This window comes from Larus michahellis, chromosome 1 (assembly GCF_964199755.1).
Source record: "Larus michahellis chromosome 1, bLarMic1.1, whole genome shotgun sequence".
Classification (NCBI taxonomy): domain Eukaryota; kingdom Metazoa; phylum Chordata; class Aves; order Charadriiformes; family Laridae; genus Larus; species Larus michahellis.
Genome location: NC_133896.1, coordinates 15769639 through 15777749, shown reverse-complemented (window position 1 = coordinate 15777749; position 8111 = coordinate 15769639). Strand labels below are relative to the sequence as shown.

At 49.0% G+C, this 8111-nt stretch overlaps 1 long non-coding RNA gene across 1 annotated transcript; it reads right to left on the bottom strand.

Annotated features, from left to right (window-relative positions):
- Positions 1-3831: 3831 nt before the first annotated feature.
- LOC141740401 (uncharacterized) lies at positions 3832-7409 on the bottom strand. The gene is made up of 2 exons (XR_012586027.1): positions 7316-7409; positions 3832-5298 (listed from the first exon to the last, which is right to left on the bottom strand). It is a non-coding gene; the product is annotated as an uncharacterized LOC141740401 (long non-coding RNA).
- Positions 7410-8111: the final 702 nt, after the last annotated feature.

The following is an 8111-nucleotide window of genomic DNA, read 5'->3' as shown; positions in this document are numbered from 1 at the left end:
TTACATTGAAATAGAGAATCAAAATTGAGCTTCATGCATTTTTTTCCCAGTAAATTGAACTATTGTACACTATTTTTCTGTCAATACTTTGTGTTGACTTATATTTAATGCATGCCATTGTCATTTCCAAAGCTTTCATTCTGTAGGGAATTTAGATACATATCCTTGGTCCTTTGAATGTAACACATCATATTTCTACAGACCTTGGTTTGCTTTCTTTTAATTCCTCTGTTCTTTGGAGGTGTCCTTTCCTGTGCTTGAGAATATTTCTCATTACTGCATGGATTCCAGCTTAAAATTACGCTCCTTCTCCACACCAGCTGGTTCATCAATTCCCTTTGAAATGTGAACCTGTGTGCAAGGGTATGAATGACACGCGACAGACAAAATGCATTCTCCTTAGGGCCAACTCTTATTTAGAATTTGGCTGCCTACAGGTGAGGCGTTGGCCCTTTGGGTGAAATGCAGAACCCTGCAGCCTGTTGGGTGTTCACGGACCCCTCTCCAGTGCACACGAGAGCCCACAGTCTCAGGATGGGACCCAAAATGGTCAGTGCTCCAGGCAAGCCTCAGAGAGCTGCTAAGGTGATGGCAAGGCAAGACCTAAGCATCAGTCCTCAGGCACCTCAGCTAGGGCCGTGGGCAGGCACCTCCAGAGAGGACTTGTCAGCGCGGATGCTCAAGGACCTTCCTTTCACAGAATCAAGCGGGACTCCTTCCTTTAAAACTGGGCTGGGGGAAAACATGGCCCATGTGCCCCCCTCCCCCTTGCATGATAGTCTGAGTTTTCAAAATACAACAAATTAGAAATTTCTAACCATGCTCCGATGTAAATTTGATGGCACTGTGAACACACAAAAATTTTTGCATTTTTGGTTCAAAGCAAGTACTTCTTAGGGATAAGCTGACATTTATTCTAGATATTTAAATGGGTTTTTATCAGTTCTTGCTCTGTACATTCCTACCTAACCCTTCCAACAGTGCATGCAGTCTGTCTGCCCTTCCCTCTCTTTCCATTTATGTCACCTTTTCAGAATTCCTCAGTCATCTGTTGAAATTGTGATCTATTACCCACATCTATGATTTCTAAAACTAATAGAGGAACAAACAAAGAATAGAAAGATGTGCAAACTGGTATATTGCTGTGACTTACTGTTACAGTCCCTCCAACTTCTAATCAGACAAGGTGATTCAGGAGCTGTGATTCAGAGAGTAGCTGGTACTTTGATAGTAAACATCTATCTTCTGGGTTGGGCTTTTTCTTTGCTTGTTTGTTCTTAGACTTGCTATATGAGGTTTGAATGGTGTTACCTGATAGGCTTTTCAGGTGCAAATCTGCAATGTCAGCACATAAACAAGATGACTGCAGCAATTCCAGACCTATCAGCCCAGCTCTGGGAATATATCTAGAATAGATCGCTCCTAAGGTGCACTTCCAAAGTGGAGTTGAGGTACTTATACCCACGACTGCAAAAATTACTCCCCTCAAACCTATCCCAGGAGGTACTACAGATACCTCTATTCCTGACCTGCAAACTCTGTCCGCATGTAGAGCAGCAGGTCCATGCAGCTCCCTGTCTCGGTGCCTAGACATTGCACCTGCCCAGGGAGGGTCTTCCCACATTTGTTGGGCAATCCAGTCCAGTTGGCATTTCTGAGATTAAATCCCTCTTACCCTGGCCCTCCTGATGATGCTTCACCCATCTCCATGAAATTACTTGGAAGTCACTTAGCAGCCAGGTGCTGAAAGCACCGAGCTGGGTTGACCCAGCCAGCAGCCAAGCACCCACACAGCCACTCGCTCATTCCTCCTTCCTCAAGAGAGGAAAGAAAAGGAAGAACAAAAGCAAGAAAACTTGTGGGTTGAGATAAAAGCAGTTTAACAGGTGAAGGAATGAGGGAAAAAACCCCACGGGTGATGCAAAGGAAATCACTCACCACCTCCCACAAGCAGACTGGTGGCCAGCCAGTCTCTGAGCAACAGCCCCAAACCTCTCCTTCTTCTTCCTCTCCACAGTTTTATTGCTGATGTGACATTATAGAGTACCGGATATCCCTTTGTCCAGTTCAGGACTGCTGTCCTGGCTGTGTCCCCTCCCAGTCTCCTGCCCACTGCCAGACTGCGGGGGGGAAGCAGAGTGGGGAAAAGAAGAAGCCTTGATGCTGTGCAAGGACTGTTCCGCAACAGCTAAAACATTGGTGTGCTGTCAACACTGGTTTGGCCACAAATCCAAAACGCAGCACCATACAAGCTGCTGTGAAGAGAGTTGGCTCCCCCAGCCAGACTCAGTCCCAGGATGCAGAAGGGGGGTCGAGTCCTGCTTTCCATGTTTGCTCCTGCACTTTACCCCAGACGCGGCAGGCTACCGCACAGGGCCAGCCTGGGCAATAAGGAGTCTGAATGAGCCTGGGTGAGCACAAGGACCACCAGACCAGTGCCAGCCACTTGTGTCCTTGGTCCCCTGACATCCCCAGGAGGTCTGATACCCATTTTTATGCCACCAGACAGCTTCAGCGTGAGGGGACATCCCGAACCTGTCAGTAGGCTCCTGGAAGATGTGCTTTCAGATCCTCTTCTGGCACAGGAGGGAATTCAATTTACCATGTTTGCCTTCAGTACATGAGCCTGATATTCAGCATTCCGGCATTCAATGAGACACTGGGTGCTGTTGGTGTGTTCTAGCTGCGTTATGAGGGTAATGGATGGAGTCAGCCCCCAGGTTGCCCAGGCTGGAGTCATGTCTGCGTCTTGTCTGGGACATGGGCACTGAGCAGCTCCTCCCGACAGCCTGGGGCAGCTCCAGCCTTGCCTAGGGGTGCAGCTGGAGTCCCTGAGAAATTTAAAAACCAGTATCCCTGTACCTCAGCATGGCGCTGAGCAGATGTTTTCAGACCCACAGATATGAACAGGGGTGGAATTTCAGCTCATAGCTCCTCCAGCTGACTTGGTCTGTGATGCCACTTCTCTACTGCCTCCCCAGTGCCACAGCACATCACCCATGCTCACAAGCACTGCTTCAGAAAATGTCTGAAACAACAGTGGTCCATTTCTTTCTGTTCTTCCTTTAAATATCCACCATGATCTCCAGGCTTTAAGCAGCTAGTGCCCTAAAAACATATGCATTCATCTGTGTGCTCTATTAAAGACAAGGAAGTCAAAATAAGAAAGATGTAGGGAAGTTTTCAACTTGAAATGAAATGTGTAGTTACAATTGCCTTAGTTCTTTTCTGGATCTCTTGGTGCTTCAGAAGGAATCTGAGCATCCTGTGTCCACAAGGATAACAAAGGCAATCCACATGCACCTTAATTGTTGCCAACAGCAATATGATCTGACTCTCATGGAATCAAGACTCAAATAAAAATCCTAATGTCAGGAAATCAGCTCTGTTGTTTATAATACCTTCTGTTTGAGCTATAACGAGGCAGAGAGGCGAGGAGGAGGTCTGAAGCTGTAGGTATTTCATAGACTATCAAATCTCAAGATGGAGCCAGATCCGTCCACATAAATATTTATATTAGAGAGACAAAGCTGCAGCAAATTCTTGGCTGATGTGAAGAGTCTTCAGCTGATGTGAATTTTTAGGGCTTGTGCTTTCCAGCAGGGCTGTGACAATTCACATCAGCAGAGGAGCTGCTACTCTATAATTAGCCAAATCCTTGCAACAGGGACTGCTGTCACCTTCCCATCAACCTCGCTCTCTGCACACAGTTCCTATTTAACCAGTCGCAAAAATGCCGCTTATCAGAGCATCTCCGCAGCGCACCGAACAAAAGAATATGTGAAACTCAGGCTCGCTGTCAGACAGGCAGAACCACGGAAGACAACAGCATTAATTCAGGATCTTTAGTTATATTAGAAGATCAAAGATCAGCAGATCAAAGGAGACAGTTTCCTTCGCAAAATGCTGGATGCAGAAGTTGGACCGAAGTTGCTCCTGAGCCATCGGCTCTGGGTTACAGCAAGGGAGGCAGTGCGGGATGGAGTGTGGGGAAGAGGGGAGAGCGCGGGCGTCTGCCTCTGCCTGCAGCCTGGGTCGCTCCCATGCGCATCAGGGTCTGTGAAATTGGCTTTTATCCTGAGCGTTGCATCTAGCAAAGCCGCCTGTTCATACAGACAAAATAACAGAAGGATTACTGGGGTGACGAGGTCTTGGCCAAATGCCCTCCGTCATATTTTTTTCTGGGGCAGCGGGAGGAAAAGACAAGCTTTCCCCATCTCGCTGCAATGCGAGAGAGCGTGGCTTGATCTGTGTGGCTCTGAGCAGCGCAGCAGCAGCAGGTTCCCTGGTAAGCTCGCAGCCCTGTCCTGTCCACTGAAGCCTGATGGAAAAATAGGCCAAAAGGGGTTTTCCTGGGGTTGCACAGACCCATCAAATGCCCAGGCAATGCCAGAGCTTAGCTGGAGGAAAGTGCCTACGGTATTAGAGAAAGGCATGGACAAGCAAAGTAATTAGAAACTGGAAACCAAAAAGATCACAACATTCCAATGCATAAAGTGAACATAAAGCCCATTCCAAATGCACGTGCAGCCCTCATTATTCAAGCAAAACCCAGGTTTCACCATAGGCCGAGGTCAGTGGGGTCAACCCTCCAGCTCACCTCCCAGATCACAAACCACCCCTGGGCTGCAGCAGTGCCTGTGGATGCTCCACGTGGGTTTCCCTGCTCCGAGGACATCCATGCCAAGAGCATGGCTGGGCACCGAGGGCAGGAGCTGGGCTCTGCATGGCGTTCCTTAGTTTGATTTCTGGCATGAGCGTGCTGGGGCTGTGGTCTGTCATCGCCAGCACCCTGATCGGACTGTTCAGACCAGGACCACGGTGCCCTGCTCCAGCATTCCCATGCCCGTCTGTGCTGTGCGGGCTCTGTGCACAGCCCTTACAGAGACCAGGGGTTTAGCTGCCACCTCGTCCTCCTTGCCAGGCCCCAAGGAAGGCTGTTTCTTTGGGAGATGAGTGCTATTTCAAAGACATGTCACCCTTCGGGAAAATCACCAGAGTGGGTGTTTTGTTTCCAGGAGTGACTTTTCCCGAGGCTTTCTCAGCAGCGCTGCCTGCGTGGGCTCCCACGCCAACCCGCTCTCTGGAACAACCCAGGCTGATGCTTTTTTCGGCAGCTTGTACAGAATTTGATTGCTTTTGCTCTGGACCATGACTGTATACTTCTACTTCTGGCCTGGAGGATTTGCAGAGTCGGAGTAATCCCTGGGACACTCTGTCCTCAGGCATGTCTGCATGCAGCATCCCTGGATTCTGGGGATTCTGCCCTCGCCACCTCTCCAGTTAAATGCATGGACCCTGCAAAAGAAGGGAACGACAAGGTGCCTTCACACACTAGGATGGATCACATAAGTATTATTCAAGGACCAAAAACTTCTTAAAAACAGAGTAAAGGCAGTGGGGTAGGAAACATTCACCTCAGCATGACAGCACTATGAAGAAGAGCATCTCTGACTCCACTGTCTCTCAACACTTCTGCAGCTCGTTCTTTGGCAAATAGGTATTACCTTACCCCTGAGCCAACACCACTCAGATTATCAAAGAGTAGTTGAAAAGGTAAATTGCTTTCTGACTACAGCTTTACACCACCCCTTTCCTGCGTGATTTGTTTGTTGAAGCTCCAGAAAACTGCAAACATCATTTCCGGACTGTTCTTAGAAGGGAGATATATATGTGTGTGTGAAGTATGTGGGTGTGTTTGTTTATATATATGAATATACATATACGTTTTGCTTATTGTCTTTTATGTATGTATGTCTACAGAGAGAGGGGGAGACAGCAAAATGGGTGGGGATTGATTTCCACCAGCCCTGTCCATGCAGCGAGCCGCATCCTTGCTTCCCTCCAGCTGCCTCCGAGCCCATGTGCAGTGTTCTGCAGGCTGCTGCCACGCGTGTGCTGCCCCTGCTTGCTGGTGGGATGCAGATGTTGTGCCAGCCTCAGCTCTCGTCGTCACTCCTCCGTGTGCCCTTGGACGTGCTGCGCAGCCTGGGTGGCAGATGGAGCCTGCCCAGGGATCTCCTCCTCTGCCAGGGAGACGCTCAGGCCCAGAACGGGGCAGATGTGGGGCTTTTCTCAGCCCCTGTGCTCTCTGCCATGGGGAAGGGAGGGAGCATTAGCCCACAGGCTGTGCCTGTAATCCCCATGGGATGACTCCTCTCGCACACAATGAGGGCTTCAACATCTTCCCACCATCTTCTGTATTTCCACACCCATTCTGAGTATGAACAAGCAACTGCTAGGCAAAAATAGGGTCTCAGTTGCTCTGGGGCTCTCAACATTTGACAGCAGTCATTGACATTGCCAAAGCATCAATGCCCACGGTGAGGATACCACCACAATCCCCACTTGCAGCCCAGTCTGGTCAGCCCTCTGCCAAGCAACAGCTTTGAACATGAGAACCAGTGCCAGGCCCTGCCAGGTCTGGAAGACACCAGCGCACTGCCAGGGTGTCCAGTCCCAGTGTTTGGTACCCTGCTGGGCTTGCTCCTGGGTGTGGTGATGACTGGTTAGGGCAGCTCCTACTCAGTGTCTGGGGGACAGGAAGAAAGACCCCCATGGGTCACAGCCATGGTGGCTGTGCATCTAGCCCACACCATTCCTCTCTCCTGCAAGGTCCACCAGGCTGGGGTGGATACAGGGATCATCACAGGCTGCCCACAATGATAGGGAACGGCTGGGAGTTCCCCTGGCTTCAAAAGATCTTCCACATCCATCCTGAGTGGTCTGCTGTTGGTCATCATCAAGGACGCTGCCCTGCTGACCACTCCTCTGAGACCCTGCCCAAATCCTGTTGTGGGAGCAACCTCACAAGCTGCAGAGGCCACCAGGATGTGGCCGGAGCATGGGTGCATGTTTGCTGGGGGTACACAGAAGGTTAGGAGCCTGTTTTGTGCCTACAGCTTCAGTGAAAGCTGCTGTGTGGAAGGATGTGGGAGGAACCAGGGAATGACTGTGGTGGCTGTGGCCAGCTGCACCACCAGGCTGATCAGTAAACTGGCCAGAATGGCTGCCCATGAGAAAGCCCTAGGACTACTGGATGTAACCAGGGATTTTGGCAGCTCCAGACCATGGGATCCTTGTTTTGGGGGTCTGCAGGGCAGGGCCGAGCTGCATTTCATGGTGATGTGGGCTGGAATGGGGTCCTGGGCTGTGGACAGGGCAGGTGGGAAAGGATGAGCCCATGGTGCCTTCCCACTGCCCTCTGCCCCAGAGGCATTCATGGTTCTGCCCCCCTGTATCAGATAAGGTATGTCAGACCTTAAAAAGTTCTCACTTTTTTCCTTGATCTGATTAATTTAGGCTTGCCACATACCGTGTGAGTTGTGCTGCTCCTCGAGTCTCCGCGATGCCCTGTCTGGGCTTTGGATGGGAGCTCAGTTCATCAGATGCTGGGTGCTTCGGTCCCCTTAATCACCAACCTGTCAGTCTCCAATAATATTGGAAAAACTTGTAGGTACAGTGGTCCACTAATGAATAAGTAAAGGAAGGTAATAGGGTTAGTGTTGCATAACGTAGATTTATGAAAGATATTCCATTCACATTTTAAGAGTAATGTTAAATTAGTTTGAGAAGTTTCTGATAAACATGATGTTATTGTAGCAATAAGTTTAGACTTGTGTAAGGAAGCTTTCTCAATCTTAACTTGTATTCTGGCTGAGGTAAAAGATAAGACAAAATTGACACTGGGTCTTTTTTCTTTTTCAGGAGAGATACAGAAGAAAACAATCATTATTGACAATGTTGGGGCAATCGGTAAAAATACCGGCACAAGCAAATAATGTGTATTTCAGTTTGCTAAAATACAACCTAATATATCTAAGAACAAAACAATGCAGGTCATGTTTGCCTAATAAGGTGTTCTGTCTTGCAGAGCAGTAATTCTGGAAAAGATCAGGGCTCACGGATAATCAGCTGTAATGAAATTGCAATATCATGTTGGGACCTTCAGGGTCAATGCTGCTCTTGAACATAGTCCCGAGCTTGGCACCGAGGAGGCGCTCAGTAAGGTTTCTTGCCTCCATATTTGGCACAGTTGCAGCTGGAATATGGGGTCCAGTCCTGGAGTTCACACTCCAAAAGGGATGTAAAAAATTCAGAGGAAGTTCAGC